Here is a 16,730-nt window from a genome sequence, read left to right as displayed (position 1 = left end):
GCAAGATGTTAATAACAGGAGAAACAATGTGCGGGAGGAAAGCTAGTGGAAACTCTGTACTTTCTGCTCAATTTTTCCATAAACCTAAAAATGCTCTAAAAAATAGTCTGTTAATTAAAAACATTCCATTTAGTTCTCTTTAATGCATAGCTTATTCTATTTTTACAGATTTTACCCCTTACTCTTGTTTTGAATAACTTTTTTATTTCAGTCACGGCAAATTGTAGATAACATTGCTAAGAATGGGAATTTCAGAACACTTAATTGTGATCCAGAGACAGTTGTTCGAACAGGACGGTGTGCTTCCAAGTTGGAAAATGTGTGTGGCAGGGCTATACCCTTTAACTTTACTTATTCTATCTGTTTACTGAACAAATACTCTGAGAAGCTGGCCTGTGTGAAGAACACAAGATTGGAGGAAGACTCATTAACAACCTGCGATATGCAGATGATACAATCTGGTTTGCCAAAAATGAAGACAACTCAAAGCACTTACTGATGAAGGGCAAAGACTTCAGTATGGATTGCAGGTGAATGAGAAGAAAACAAAAATCTTCACAACTGGACTGATAAACAACATCATGATAAACAGAGAAGAAATTGAAGTGATAGATTTCATTTACTTCCACATCAACAAGCAATGTCCATGGAAGCATCAGTTAAGATATCAAAAGAAGTATTTCATTGGACAAATCTGTTGCAAAAGATTTCTTTAAAGTTTTAAAAAGCTAAGTTGTCACTTTGATGACTGAAGTGTGTGTGTCTTAGTCAAGAAAAGCCATGGTCTTTTCAATCACTTCATATGCACGTGAAAATTGGATAATGAAAAAGGAAGACAGATGAAGAGTTTATGTGTTTGAGCTGTGGTGAAGAATACCGAATATACTGTAGACCATCAAAGAAAAAACAATTAAGTCTTAGAATAAATACAAGAATATTCCTTAGAAGTTAGGGTGGTGAGACTTTGATTCGCCATTTTGGACACTTCCTCAGGAAAGACCAATTTAGAAAAGTAGAGTAGTAGAATAGATGTTTGAGGAACCCTGATGGCATAGTGGCTAAGAGCTTGGCTGCTAACCAAAAGGTTGGCACTTGGCACGCACGAACTGCTCCTCGGGAGAAAGATGTGGCAATCTGCATCCTTAAAGATTTACAGCTGTGGAAATTCTGTAGCGCAGTTCTACTCTGCCCTGTAGGGTCGCTGTGAGTTAGAATTGACTCAGGGACAATACGTTTAGTTTTAGGTTTAGAGTAGATGTTTGGAAAAGTAGAGGATCCACAAAAATGAGGGATACCCTTAATGAGATGGATCGGGATGAGGTAGCTGCAACACTGTACTCAAACAAGGATCATAAAGATGGCACAGGGCGGGGCAGTGTTTCATTCTGTTACCTGGAAGGTTGGCAGGAGCTGGAGCCTACTCTCTGACAGCTAACAACAGCAGTTTACTTATTGGCTGTGTACTTCATTTTGTGTCACAGCCCCAGTGTCCAGAGTAAAGTCAGCACAGAGTGAATGGGAAAAAAAAAAAAAAGATTGTTGTTCGGATCAATAAGCTTTCCATTTCCAAATACAAATGTAGCTGCAGGGCTACTGCAGATACAAGGATTAGTGCCTCAGTGTAAAATAATCAGCATGGGTCACTTTGTTAGAAACCCATATCTGTGATCAACTCTACCACTCTAGTAAGAAAAGAGAAATATTTAAATAGAGTTGAGATAGAAAGGAGATAGAAGCTTGGATCTGTATTACTCAATATATGTGGCTATTGTAAAGTTTTAAAGTTAACAATAATAAAATAAAAAATGCAATTCCTCAGTCACCCTACCCATATTTCAAGTATCCAATAGCCACTTGGTGCTTTGCTTTTGTTGTTGGGTGCTGCCGAGTTGATTCCCAATGGCTGCTATGTTGGATAGCACAGAGTATAGAAAATATCCATCATCACCATAAAGTTCATTGGACAGCTCTGGTCTGGACCATGATGGGAGTTTAGAGGGGGTGGTAGAGCGAGAAAATGTTCTGCACTAGCATCAGTGAAAATATCTGCATATCAATTTTTAAGGAGTAAAGGAAGAGGAATTCAGGAAGAAAAGAGCTAGAGACAAGCTCCATGTTTTTCTCCTTTTGCCACCAGGCAGGACCACTTGACAAAGAATAGTAGCAAAATATTTTAGAGCAGAATTTTGTCTGAATCTTCTGCAAAGAAAAAAAAAAAAAAAAGGTTTGTATTTAGTTTCTGTGTTTAGTTGAAATAAACTTTTTCTTTTTTTTTTTCCTTTGTCACGATCTGTTTTAATAAAACACTCAATGCATATACACTCTGTATTCATGATACTAAAAACGGGAGAAAATTGAAAGTATTGAAGTTTTTATTAAAAAAGTTGTTTTAATTTAAATTTTATTAATAACATTAAAACATTAAAGGGACAAATCTTATTATAACTTAAAAGCAAGACTTATTCCTTATCTTTGGTATTCTCTCAGTTCTGTTCTGGGTGGATGATATCAGAACTCGCTTTCCTAAGACAACAGCCCAAGATCCCCTGGTTATCCTCAATCAGGATGTATACCTGTCATTTTTTTTTTTTTAATATACTTTCCACATTTTGATAATTTGCCAAGTCTAAATCCTGTTGCCTCAATATAGAATTAAGTAAGAACAACAACGAAAGCAATGCCTAGTCGTCTTTGCTTCTAGGGGCCAGATAATTTTAGTTTAGTTACTATCAAACAGATGAACCCACATAAAACTTAAATCCGAACAGAGTAATACAGGTAATGAGGTTGGTCCCAGGGCAGTCATTTTTGCTGGCTTGGGTTTAGGCAAAGGAGAGCTCTAGAGTCAGCCAGTGGGTAGACGAATCTCTGATTTCATGACTTCCTGATGATTACAGGGACATACTGATTCTCATCCAGCAAGAGAGGCTGTGGCTGCCAACTCCTGTGGCTCCCTAAGCAGGAAAGTGAGAGCTTGGGCCTGGAAGCAGTAGCTATGCCAATTAGCATCCTCACTCAGAGTTTCTCAATCTCTCTCGGAATGCCTCTAATGATTCTTTGGGCTCCCTATACTCCTCAATAAATCCCTTTCTGATATAGTTAGCTAGAGTGGATTCTGTCATCTGCAACTGAGATTGCTGACTGATATGCCAAACTATTGTAGGCTCAGCATCGTAGAGGCAGTAGGCTATAAGGTCACCTTAGACAGCTGATAAACAGGTTCTAGGGGAGCCCTGGTGGCGCAGTGGTTAAGCAGGTAACTGCAAGGCCAGCTATTAGAACCCACCAGCTGTTCTGCAGGAGAAAGATGTGGTAGTCTGCTTCAGTAAAGGCTACAGCCTTGGAAACACTATGGGGCAGTTCTACTCTGTCCTATAGGTAGGGGCGGGTTATCCAAGACACAACGTAAGCACAGTGCTTACCTTGTTTACAAGATCATCTCTAGTAAACAAGTTCACATTTTTTCACCAGATCAAAGATCCTTCTTCTAGGTATGGTCGGCATCTGTTTCTCTCCCAACACCACAGCACCTTTGTATAGAATCAATGCCTCTTTTCAAATTTACAATCCCTGACAGGGTAGATGACCTAGTAAACAAGGTATGCACAGGCTCACTTGTGCGTACTTATTAACCTGTAGTGAAATAGTTCATTACGGATGATCTAGTAAGCAAGATAAGCACTATGCTTACCTTGTCTATTAGATAATCCACCCCTGCCTATAGAGATGCTACATGTAATGATTGACTTGATGGCAACAGGTTTGTTTGTTTGTTTTTTTTAACAAATTCTAGGAATCTATAAAGTTGTGAGTTCAGTGATAAAATTGAGCCATAGCTTTTCTTTTCAACACTCACCCACACCTCAGCATGAGGTAACTTTCTTGAAAGATACAAAGGGGTGAGACTGGAGACAATGTTCTGTTTTTGTTTGCTGTTTGTGGAACCTGATTTTCTCATGTAAGATGTTCTTTATTCTTTCTCATGGGACCATATTCTGCCTAAGAGAAACCAAACTGAACCCATTGCCATCAAGTTGATTCCAACTCGTAGCAAGCCTCTAGGGCAGAGTAGAACTGCCTAATGAGGGGCACATTGGTGAGAAGCATCCTGAAAATATCAACTTTATTCAAGCTTTAGCCCATGTTTCATGTTCTTTTCACTCAAATAAACTTTCTCACTTATGGAATTACTACTGGTTTTTATTTGACAGCAAGGCAATAGGGCCCTTCTATGAGTCGGACTTAAAATAGTCCCTGGATGGCACAACCAGTGAAGCACTAAGGTAGTAACTGAAAAGTTAATAGTTTGAACCTACTCAGAGTACCTAGGAAGACAGGCCTGGCGATCTGCTTCTGAAAGGTCACAGCCTTGAAAGCACTATGAAGTGCAGTTCTTCTCTGCACATATTGGGTATCCATGAGTAGGAATCAACTTGATGGCAACTGGTTATTCCTTTAAATCAAGATCATCTTGCCCCTTATTTAAACACAATACCTGAAGTTAAAGGGATCTTCTCTGTTGTGGAAAGACTTCTGGCTACCTTTAAATCTATTTGTCATTCTTTTATCTTGTAGCCAGCTGTCTAACTGAAATATACATAATTCTTGTCAAATTATGCTAATTTATTCAGGAAAAATAATGATACATAATAATTTTGAGGTGATGTAACATGAGCCTGATTGTTTTATGACATTGGTCAACAACTCCACGACATATCAACACTATCCCTTGTCAACCTTGGGTTCCCTATTACCGGTTTTCTGTCCCCTCCTGCCTTCTAGTCCTTGCCCCTGGGCTGGTGTACCGTATTAATCTCATTTTGTTTTATGGGCCTAATTTTTGGCTGAAAGGTGAACCTCAGGAGTGACTTCATTACTGAGCTAAAAGAGTGTCTGGAGGCCATATTCTTGGGATTTCTCCAGTCTCTGTCAGGACAGTAAGTGCGGTCTTTTTCTGTGAGTTAGAATTTTGCTCTACATTTTTCTCCAGCTCTGTCCAGGACCTTCTATTGTGGTCCCTGGCACCATCTAGTTGTACTGGACTCAGACTGGTGGAGGCCCTGTTGGTTGTGGTCCATTAGTCCTTGGGACTAATCTTTCCCTTGTGTCTTTAGTTTTCTTCATTACATGAGCCTGAACTTTGATTCCATTTTGCATTTTCTTTGCTTAGGCTAAGTAAAATTTTTATAAAAGAACAATATGACAATTTTAAATGGAATAGAATATCACACTTCCTGGAAAGAACCCTGACACATTCTCAAAGTCATCTCCAAAGTAATTACGTGGGAAACAGCTAGTAAGTTGGCCGTGTTGTCCAGAACAATTAGTTTCTTGTGTTTTCATGAATGCCTCATCTCTCAAAGCCACAGGACAAAAAGACTTTGGCTTGAAAGTAATGATGGTACCAAAAATAACAAAAATGACCTAGCTCCAGAGAAGAGAGGTGAAAAACCAGTCTGATAAATGGTGCCAGTCATTTCCAGCCCCTTTCGATTTACTCCTTCTAGTTTTCTGGCTGAGATAATAATAAAAACAAACAAACAACAACAACAACAAAAGAATGGATTTGTTTTAAATTAGAGATTGTGGAGCTCAGGTGTCTTTGATTAGGAAGAAGACTGAATTCTTGCTCAGAGTAAAACATATAAAATCTTTTTATTTTTATTCGGGAACCTCTCCTTAATTTGGGCTTCTATTAAGGTGATTTCCACCTTCTCAGTCACTGTAAAATAATTCAATAATTTTTTTTTTAATTCAACATCATGAATGTACTGAACAGGAAAAACAAGAAAAGAAGCAGGATTCCCAGTTACTTTTACTTCCTTTTACTGTTTTCTCTCTTGAGAATTCCAATATCATATACTTGCATTATATAATGCAGAGGGATCTTTGTTTCTCTAAGCCACTATTGTGGTTTGAATTGTGTCCCCCCAAATATGTGTTGGAATCCTAACCCCAAGACCTGTGGATGTGATCCTGTTTGGGAATGGGGTTTCCTTTGTTGTGTTAAAGAGGCCATATCAGCATAGGCTGTGTCTTAAACCTAATCACTTCTGATTTATAAAAGGAGCAGATTAGGCACAGGAGCAATCACAAAGGGGGGTGCAGGGAGGAAGGAGGAGAAAGAGGCAAAGGTCTAACCCTACAGCAGACAGAGAAAAAGCCTTTCCCTCTGGCCTTTTTTTTTATGGCCAGTGCCCTGAATTCAGACTTCTAGTCTCTACACTGTGAGAAAATAAATTTCTGCTCTTCAAAGCCACCCACTGGTGGTATTTCTGTTATAGCAGCGCTAGGAAACTAATCCAACCCAAACCCAGTGCTGTCAATTCCGACTCAGAACAACCCTATAGGACAGAGTAGAACTGCCCCATAGAATTTCCAAGGAGCGCCTGGCGGATTCGAACTGCCGACCCTTTGGTTAGCAGCTGTAGCACTTAACCACTACACCACCAGGGTTTAGTAAACTTAAAAAAAAAAAAAAAAAGGTAGCCCCTAATTCAGGGATCTGAGGATCCACAACTGTTTTTGTTTTTTTTCCTTGTAAAGGACTAGGCTTTGTGTATCACCTGGCCTCTGTTTCAACTACTCAACTCTGCCATAGTAAAAATAGTGAGAAAGCAGATATAAACAATACATAAACTAACGGGCATGGCTGTAAAACTTTCTTTACAAAACCAAGCATTAGGCTGGGTTTGATCCTGGGCTGTATTTTTCATACCCTTGTCCTAACTAACAAGAACACCAGATCTCTAGTTGTAAAGTTTGAAAACCTCTTTGGAGAGAGATTTAGCAGATTTTTCTTTGTCAAAGAAAAAAAAAATTTTTTTTTTTTTTTTTTAGAGCGTTGAATAATACCAGAAAGGGCACTGGATTTGAGTCTAGGGCAAGAAAGCAGAGAGTTTTGAGTTTGTAAAAGGACAAATCCAGACAAGCAAAGCCGGTAAAGCATAAGGATATCTGTTGTCTGGAGAAAATAAAAAAAATTCAAGCCGTGCATATGTCACAGACATGACAATGGGTAGGAAATAAAGAAGAGCTCAGCCCCAAAATAGAGATTACCCAGAAGAAATGTTCTTAGCACTTGAGGAAAACTGTTGCTTCAGCTGCATAACCCTTATGTGAAGTAGAGACCAGTGGACAAGTAAAACGGGAAGGGAAGCTGCTAATGCAAAGGAAATCTGTTTGGATCGGGAGGCAAAAGAGTACAGATCTCAATAATTTCTGACATTTACATTGCTCCCTAGCAAATATGGGAGAAAATGTGCTGTATTTAAAGAGTTCTAAGTCACCATGTTCAAGGATAAACCTGGTATAAGTCCACCTAAGCAGTGCGTCCTCATGGGCCTTTTCTCGGACTCTAGACTCTCTCCCGCTCACCCATCTTGCCCTGCCTGTGGACTGCCTCATGCAAATGTGTGACATTTATCCTGCTCTTCTGCTTTCCTTCCAGCTCCCACTAGAACACATTTGGGTTCTGATATAAAGCCTACTGACCATTCAGATATAATAAATTGAAAAAAGAAAATACTAGAAACTGATTGAATGAGTTATAGTTAGAACTTAGCTTAAGGGGTTCCACCAAGAAACACATATTTTGGTTTCCTTGTTTTTTGAAAGGTCATTCTTTAATACAGTAGAAATAATACATGATTCCCACTGATTTACTGTTTATTCCATTACCTAAACTGAATCTTCATGTTGGATAGGTTCTTCTCTAAGCCGGTGGGTATGGTCTTGGCAATGTGTGTAAGTTTGGTTTCTTTCTTTCTTTTCCTTTTTTTTGTGGACTTAGTAGATGTTTGAGTTTAAGATGTCTGGGATACATACTGGTTTAAGTAATATGTTTGGAGCAACCAGATTGAAATTTTGATGTTCATCTTTTTAATTGCAGTTGTTTTGTAAGAAAAGCAGCCAAGACATCACAAGGAGAGCATACAATTACTCTGCAAGAGTCCCAAAAAGGAATGTCTAGCTCCCTATACTCAGAGAGATGGCAATTCCATTCTGCCTATTTTGGTATCCCTTCTCCCTCTCTACTCCTCTCTTCAACAGTTGTATTTCTACATGCTTATACTAGAGATTCCCAAAGTGAGATACATGCACATCCTAAGAGTCTACAGCCCATTAACAGGAAAAAGAACTTGTTAAAAAAAATGATAGCCATGTTATGTTGGAAACCATGGTGGCGCAGTGCTTAAGCGCTACGGCTGCTAACCAAAGCGTCAGCAGTTTGAATCCGCCAGGCGCTCCTTGGAAACTCTATGGGGGCAGTTCTACTCTGTCCTATAGGGTTGCTATGAGTCGGAATCGACTCGTTGGCACTGGGTTTGGTTTTTTGGTTTTGGTATGCTTAACTGGATTGTGTACTCCCTGAGGATGAGGACAGTGCATTATATTTGATTTAAGCTCGATAACTCCTAACACACAGCTCATTAAGTATCTGATGCATAGTAAATACATGCTGACCAAACACAGTAAAGTTAGCATGTTGTCTAAATCAATATCTCCCATTCCAAAGGATGCGTTTCTATGGAGAAATAAGGTCTTTGTCCCTTCCCCTTGAATCTGGGCGGGCTAGTGACTTACTGACAACCAACACAACGCTGTGGAAGTGACACAGAATAACTTGAGAACCTTATTCAGGAAAGACCATGCAAATTCTTGCCTTGCCACACTGGAACATTCAGACTTTGTTTCAGGAATTTAGGAGGAGAACAGCAGAGAATCTGTGAGCATAAAAAAAGGGCTATTGTTAAGTTTAGAGTAAATTATTATGCAGAAACGATACCTGGATCAACTACTCCTTGATTTTTGAAAAAAAAAAAAAAAGTGGATAAATATATTAAGAAATATATGGGAACAACCAAAGTGCCCATCAGTGGATTAATGGATAAACAAATTAGGGTATATTCACCCAATGGAATATTACACAATGATAAAGAACAATGATGAATCTGTGAAACATCTCACAACACGGAGGAATCTGGAAAACATTATGCTGAGTGAAATTAGTCACAAAAGGACAAATATTGTATGAGACCACTACTATAAAAACTCAAGAAAAGGTTTAAACACAACCAGACTAACCCAAAAGCTAAAAAGCTTCCTGAATACAACCGAACACTTTGAGGGACAGAGTAACAGGGGCAGGGGCCTGGGGTCCATGGTTTTGGGGCACACCTAGGCCAATTGGCATAAAAAAGTGTATTAAGAAAACATTTTGCACCCCACTTTGGTGAGTGGTGTCTGGGGTCTTAAAAGCTAGCAAGCAGCCATTTATGATGCATCAATTGGTTTCAACCCACCTGAGCAAAGGAGAATGAAGAACATCAAAGGCACAAGAAAAATATGACAATAAAGTGCCACAGAAATCAGGGACTCCATCAGCCTGAGGCTGGAAGAACTAGATGGTGCCTGGCTACCACCAATGGCTGCCCTGACAGGGAACACAACAGAGAATTCCTGATGGTGCAGGAGAAAAGTGGGATGCAGACCTCAAATTCTAGTAAAAAGACTAGACAATGTTCTGACTGAGAATGGAGGGACCTCAGAGTTCATGGCCCCCGGACTCCCTGTTAGCCCAAAACTAAAACCATTCCTGAAGCCAACTCTTCAGACAAAGATTACACTGGACTATAAGACATAAAATGATACTGGTGAGGAGTGAGCTTCTTGGCTCAAGTGGACACATGAGATTATGTGTGTAGCTCCTGTCTGGGGATGAGATGAGAAGGCAGAAGGGGACAGGAGCTGATTGAATGGTCACAGGGAATGAAGGGTGGAGAGGAGAAGTGTGCTGTCACATTGTAGGGAGAGCAACTAGGGTCATAAAACAATATGTGTTTGAAGTTTTTGTGTGAGAGACTGACTTGAATTGTAAATGTTCACTTAAGGCACACACACACAAACTCACACACACACAAACTCACAGCAGAGCTGAAATTTCCATAACACACTCAGATTGAGAAAAAGGAAAAGAAATATAATCTGTTTATGTTTTTAGACATCTCCTAAATAACAATTCATGTGTTTATAACTTTACATAACCCAAACCCTGAGGTCCTTGTCACCCTCTTGCCTTCTAACATAATCTCGTAATTTTCTGTTGCAATAACTTGTAAGGAAAACCAAGGAGGTAACACAGAAAGAAATTTTGAGTAACTAATGAAGAATAAGAACATATTAATACCCATCTGCAATTATAATTGGTGATTTTCTCACACCTTGACAGTTGTGTTTTGGAAGACCAATCAACTTTAATTACATGGACATGTTTTCTTGGATTTAAAAAATAAATTCCCCCCATAATTTATCAATAGTGCCTTCTGCTTACTTATTTAAAAACAAGCAAGCAAGCAAACAAACAAAAACAGTTGTTGTCAAGTTGATTCTGACTCACGGCAACCCCATGGTGGCAGACTAGAACTGCTCCATAGGGTTTTCAATGGCTATAGCCTTTCAGAAGCAGGTCACCAGGCCTTTCCTCTAAGTACCTTTGGGTAGAATTGAATCTTCAACCTTTTGGTCAGTAGCCTAGTGCTTAACCATTTGCACCACCTGGGGTTTCCGTTTATTGTTTACAGAGATGTAAATAGGGCTTTCAATAAAAGTAGGCCATTATCTGGCCTATCCAAAGTCTAATGATTCTTAGACCAGCTGGAATAGGAGGGGTGGAGGCGGGATTAATGCTAATCAGGGCAGCATTCGCTCTTTCCATTTCTACTCAGTGTGACGGTGAACTCTGAGCAAGTCAATGAAATGATGTGTATCCAGATGCTGCGTGTATTATAGGAACACAAATCTGTCCTATTCCACTTGTAACTTACAAAGTCAGTGACTTTGATTGGTGACCACTGACCTTACCTTTGGCTCTCTAACCAGCGAAAACCCACTGATCATATCCCTACCTGATTGTTTACTCATTACATAAAAGATCTCGGGCTGCTTGTTTCCTGGCTAATTCCTGTTACCACAAAAAGTACATAAAAAGATGTGTTCTATATAATAGAAGCCACATCTCTTTTATCACTGATTTTTCATGTGGGATGTTCTAACGGTTTGCTTTCTTCATTCACAGCTGTGTTTTCTGCCACCCTTGAGTTTTTGTCTGGCTTCTATTATCTTGTCAACTTGACTACCAATTTTTTTTTGGAAATTCTGAGCACACCTAAATTTAATCTGTTCATACTCTTTTCTCTTCCTTTGTTTACAGTTTTGTACTGAGTTGAGTTAAAACTCTTTAATGATGCTAAGTAACACTATGTACACTGTATCATGAAGCTCTGAAAGACCTATGGCATTTCGGACCCATGGGCCAAGTAGGACATCCAACCCCAGCCTTGCCCTGGGATAATGTGTAAAACCTCTCTATGAAAACAATCTCAAATAGTTAAGTTAGTAATGGCAAGTATATATTTACAAATGGTTTATATTTGTGGATAGACCAGCAAATAGTCTCACTGAAACCAAGTTTTCGCAATATTTATTGGTATTTGCTTATATGAATAGCATTTTATCATATTGTTGTTATAAGCTGAAGTTCAGTTAGCTGCAGGCTCATAGTGATCCCTTCACAATGCAGCAAAATGCTGGCCTGGCCCTGGAATGTTACTCCCTCAAGTGGATAGGGTGTTACCAAGACATCATTTGGAAATAAACCATGGTTTTACTCCTAGTTAACTCCAATTTTTTTTTTTTTTTTAAGTGCGACTAGGCCTAGGATAAATTTATTTGAAAATCTGCTAAGACCTTGACAAACGCTTTCTCTGGGAGGGCTGGTTTCTATGCTTATACTTCTGAGTTTCTGCTTCGACTCTTACAGGCCGCCTCTTCTTGATCCAAATTTGAAATGTTTCCCATGAACATCACATTCTTGCATTTCAGAACAGCCTTCTAAATATTGACATCTATCTGTTCAAATAATACTGGCATTAAAATTGTTACCTTGCAGAGTGGGATTTAGGGTCAGCGCTTCTGAAAGATTAATTCCAGAAGCTGGAACCCTAATAAATGCTTTACATTCCTATTTGTTAAATAATTTCCACATTCTGTTGGATCACTTTTCTTTGGAATGGGCACAAATATGGATCTCTTCCAGCTCTCTTTAAAAGTTCTTGACATAGACTAGTGAGAAACCACAGCACTACATCCATTAGTTGAAATTATCTCAATTGGTTTTCTGTCAGTTCCTGGAGCCTTGTTTTTCACCAATGCCTTCAGTGTAGCTTGAAGTTCTTCCTTCAGTATCATTGGTTCTTGATCATACACTACCTCCTGAAATGGCTGAACATTGACCAATTGTTTTTGGTACAGTGACTCTGTGTATTCCTTACACCTTCTTTTGATGCTTCCTGCATAGTTCAATGTTTTCCCCTGTAGAGTACTTCAATATTTCAACTCAAGTCTTGAATTTTTTCTTCAGTTCTTTCAGCTTGAGAAATGTTTTGGTTTTTTCCCTTTTGGTTTTCTAACTCCAGGTCTTTGCACATTTCATTATAATACTTTACTTTTTCTTCTCAAGTTGCCCTTTGAAATCTGTTCATCTCTTTTACTTTATCACTTGTTTTGTTTGCTTTAGCTACTCTACATTCAAGGGCAAGTTTCAGAGTCCCTTCTGACAACAATTTTGGTCTTTTCTTTCTCTCCTGTCTTTTTAATGGCCTTTTTTCTTTTTCGTATATGATGTCCTTCCACACTCATCTGGTCTTTGGTTATTAGTGTTCAGTGTGTCAAATCTATTCTTGAAATGGTCTTTAAAATTCAGGTGAGATGTGCTCAAAGTCATATTTTGGCTCTCATGGACTTGCTCTAATTTTCTTCAGCTTCAACTTGAAATTACATATAAGCAATTGATGATCTTTTCTGCAGTCAGGTGTTGGCCTTGTTCTGACTGATGATATTGAGCTTCTCCATTGTCTATTTCCACAGATATGGTCGATTTGATTCCTGTGTATCCCATCTGGCAAGGTCCATATGTACAGTCACCATTTTTGCTGTTGAAAAAGTGATTTGCAATGAAGTCATTGGCCTCGCAAAATTGTATCATGAGATCTCTGGTGTTATTTCTATCACCAAGGCCATATTTTCCAACTACTGATCCTTCTTCTTTGTTTCCAACTTTCACATTCCACTCACCAGTATTTCTCAATGCATCTTGATTGTACGCTTGATCAATTTCAGACTGTGGAAGTTGGTAAAAATCTTCAATTTCTTTATCTTTGGTCTTAAAGGTTGGTGTGTAAATTTGAACAATAGTCATATTAACTGGTCTTCCTCGAAGGCATATGGATGTTATACTATCACTGACAGTGTTATGCTTCAGGGTAGATCTTGAAATGTTCTTTTTGAGGATGAATGTGATGCCATTCCTCTTCAACTTGTCATTCCTGACATATCACTTTGGGGATTAAGGTGCGCCTGACCCAAGCTGTGGTACTTTCAATCACCTTATAGGCATGCAAAAGCTGGACAATGAAAAAGGAAGACCAAAAAAGAATTGGCCCCTTTGAATTATAATGTTAGTGAGGAATGTTGAATGTAGTATGGACTGCCAGAACTAACTGATCTATCTTGGAAGAAGTAGAGACAATGAGACTTCATCTCATGTACTTTGAATATGTTATCAGGAATAACCAGTCCCTGGAGAAGGACATCATGCTTGGCAAAGTGTAGTGTTAGCAAAAGAGGAAGACCCTCAATGAGATGGATTGACTCAGTGGCTGCAGCAATGGGCTCAAGCATAACAATGATTGTGAAGATGGTGCAGTACCAGGCAGTGTCTCATTCTGTTGTATACTGGGTCACTGTGAGTTGGAACTGACTTGACAACATTTAACTACAATATTCTTATTTGGGTTAGGCCACAAAGGTGAAAATAACCTAACTGTCCACCAATGGATGAATAGATAAACAAAATATAGTACATACATACAACGGAGCATTACTCAGTCATTAAGAGAAATGAAGTCCTGATACCTGCTGCAACCTGGATGAACCTTGAAAACATTATGCTGAGTGAATGAAAATCAACCACAAAAGGACAAATATTGTATCTTATATGAAATATCTCACTTATATGAAATGCTGGAGGCTTGGTGGTGCAGTGGTTAAAGAGTTCAGCTGCTAGCCAAAAGGTCAGCAGTTTGAATCCACCAGCTGCTCTTTGGAATCCCTATGGGGCAGTTCTACTCTATCCTACAGGCTCCTATGAGTCAGAATCCACTTGATGGCAATGGCTTATATGAAATGCCTAGAATAGGCAAGTGTATAGAGATTAAAGTTTATTATTGGTTACCAGGGGCAGGTAGGATGGGAAAAAGGGGACTCACTGCTTAGGGGACACTGAGCTCCGTTAAGGGTAATGGGTAAGTTTCAAAATGGATAATGTCACTGGTTCAACAGCATGACAGACATAGCTAATGTTACTGAGTTAATGTTACTGAATTTTATATCTGAAGAATGTTACAAAGGCAAACGATTTGTTACATATGTATTTACTACGATTTTAAAAAAGAATGCTTAGGCAACAAAGGTTATAACTCATCCGTAACCTTTTTTTCTAATCCTTGTGTGCACTGTAACACACACAGTTTTATTTCCCTGCTCTAGTTAAACGGAAATCACAAGGTGATTTACAATATTGCTCGTGTATTATTGTCAGAGAAGTAAAATCATGAATTCATATGGGACTACAGTTAGACATTCAAGGATTACATAGTACATATTTAGCCTCCAAATAAAACAAAATGAAAAGGCTGCCATTGCAGTCAAATTCAAACCATTTCAGTGATGGAAAAAAATCATCTAAAACATTTGTGTAAATATTGAAAAAAGTGTTTCCACTTTTGCTATTTTAGGCCACAGGCAATAGTGAAATTTACTCAAAAAAAAAAAAAAGTAGAGACAATTTGACCTTAAAATGAATTATGAAGACCAAAGTACAACAAAGTCGATCAGAGTTCCTGAGTTTGAGAACATGTGACATTTTAGAGTTGACTTTGCAACGGAGTCATTGGATCCATATATCGACCTGCTTTTTTAATGCCAGTCTCTACATTAACCTCAGGTTTGATATTTGAAGTGACTGGGGCAAGTAGTCTATATTGATCGTGTCAGTGAGGAAGGAACTTGGTTTTGCTGTTATTTTATTTTTTTTTTAATGCGTATTGCTTTGACTTATTCCCAAGAAATTGTGCTCTGGTCAAGATTTATATACATAAATTTCCTGGAAATCTATCCAAAATCTCAACTAAAAAGTACTATTTCTCCATTTATTAAAGGGTAATTTCATTCCATGGCAGTGTTTCTGTGGAAATAACATTGATGCAAATTAGTGGCATTCAATTTGCCACACCTCAAAACACGTAAGTCACCAAAACTACAAGAACTTCTTCTCTGTTCCATCCCTTCCGGGAAACAAGATTTGTCTAATAATTATTGGCTTGATACTTCCAGTGAGATGAGAATACTCCACCCACAGTAGATCCCAGACAGACGTTTGTAAAGATCACATGTTCCTCATTAAGTCTGGTTGTGGACTCAAAGTTCTCACCGTATTGATCCAGCAAGCTTCTATAAAATGCTGAGTCTTGGTTTATGGCTTGAAACCTAAGTCTCATTTTTGCTTATTGGGATTGCTAATTGGTATGTTATAGGGATAACTATGTTCTCAATTGAGAAGAATGAAAGACATTCTCTAGGATATTACATGCAGGTTTATAAAGCAATCATTTTGAGCTTGCCATGGGTATGCATCCAAATTTTGTAGACTAGACTAATATATATATTTGCAAACATGTGTATTAATATTATAAATAAAAACTACACATGCTATGAATTTCCAGACCTTATGGAGTGAATGTCCTGGTCTCTTTTGAAGCTTCTCTTCTCGTCACTTTTGGCCTAGTTGTCCCGTGGATCCTTTTCTCTTTTCCAGTCTAGTCCACGCATCACTCTGATTTATGAAAGGTGATATCATACTCATTGCCTTCCATATATCAGTGCTGAGAGTCTAAGTTGCAGTTCATTATAAGCGTTTGTCTAAAATTTCTTATAGTTTGAAGTTTTATGTAGGGAGTTTCATTTACTGTTGTATCAGTTATCTATCATGTTGTAACAATTTGTCCCCAAACTTAGCAACTTAAAAAAACACACATTTATTACCTCTCACATTTTCTGAGAATTGGAACCTGGAGTGGCTCAGTTGGGTGACTGTGGCACAGGATGTCTTATAAAAGTAGAGTAAGGCTGTGGGTCTCTCCATAGGGATGCTCATAACAGGGAAGCTTGCTCCCCCCAGAACGTGTGGTCTGTATCTGAGTAATCACCATCAGGTGATCCTGATACATGCCAAAGTTTCAGTACCACTGACCTAAGGAGCTCTTTTGAACATATGTCCCCATCAGAAATTCTGACAGTGTTCTTGTGGGGAATTACTCTTCCTTGAAGAAGGGGTCATTGCCAAAGTGCATCAGGAAGCATTTATATCCTTTAGTTGTCTAGAGACAGGGATACAGGAGTTCCCCCTTTGTTTTAGCTATTGAATTGCAAACAAACCCACGAGAATGCACAATTTCACGTGTGTACACCTGCCCCCACAAACGCCTTGCACAATTTGTTCCAAAATGTCTCCTCTATGAAACTATGGGAGTCGTTATTTTTTTTTTCTTCCCAACCCTCTCCTAACGTTTATAAAAATACTCATCTTTCCACATTTCCCAAATCCAAAAAGG

The sequence above is a fragment of the Loxodonta africana genome, chromosome 15 (genome assembly GCF_030014295.1).
Source record: "Loxodonta africana isolate mLoxAfr1 chromosome 15, mLoxAfr1.hap2, whole genome shotgun sequence".
Lineage (NCBI taxonomy): Eukaryota > Metazoa > Chordata > Mammalia > Proboscidea > Elephantidae > Loxodonta > Loxodonta africana.
Note: the sequence above shows the minus strand (reverse complement) of the source record.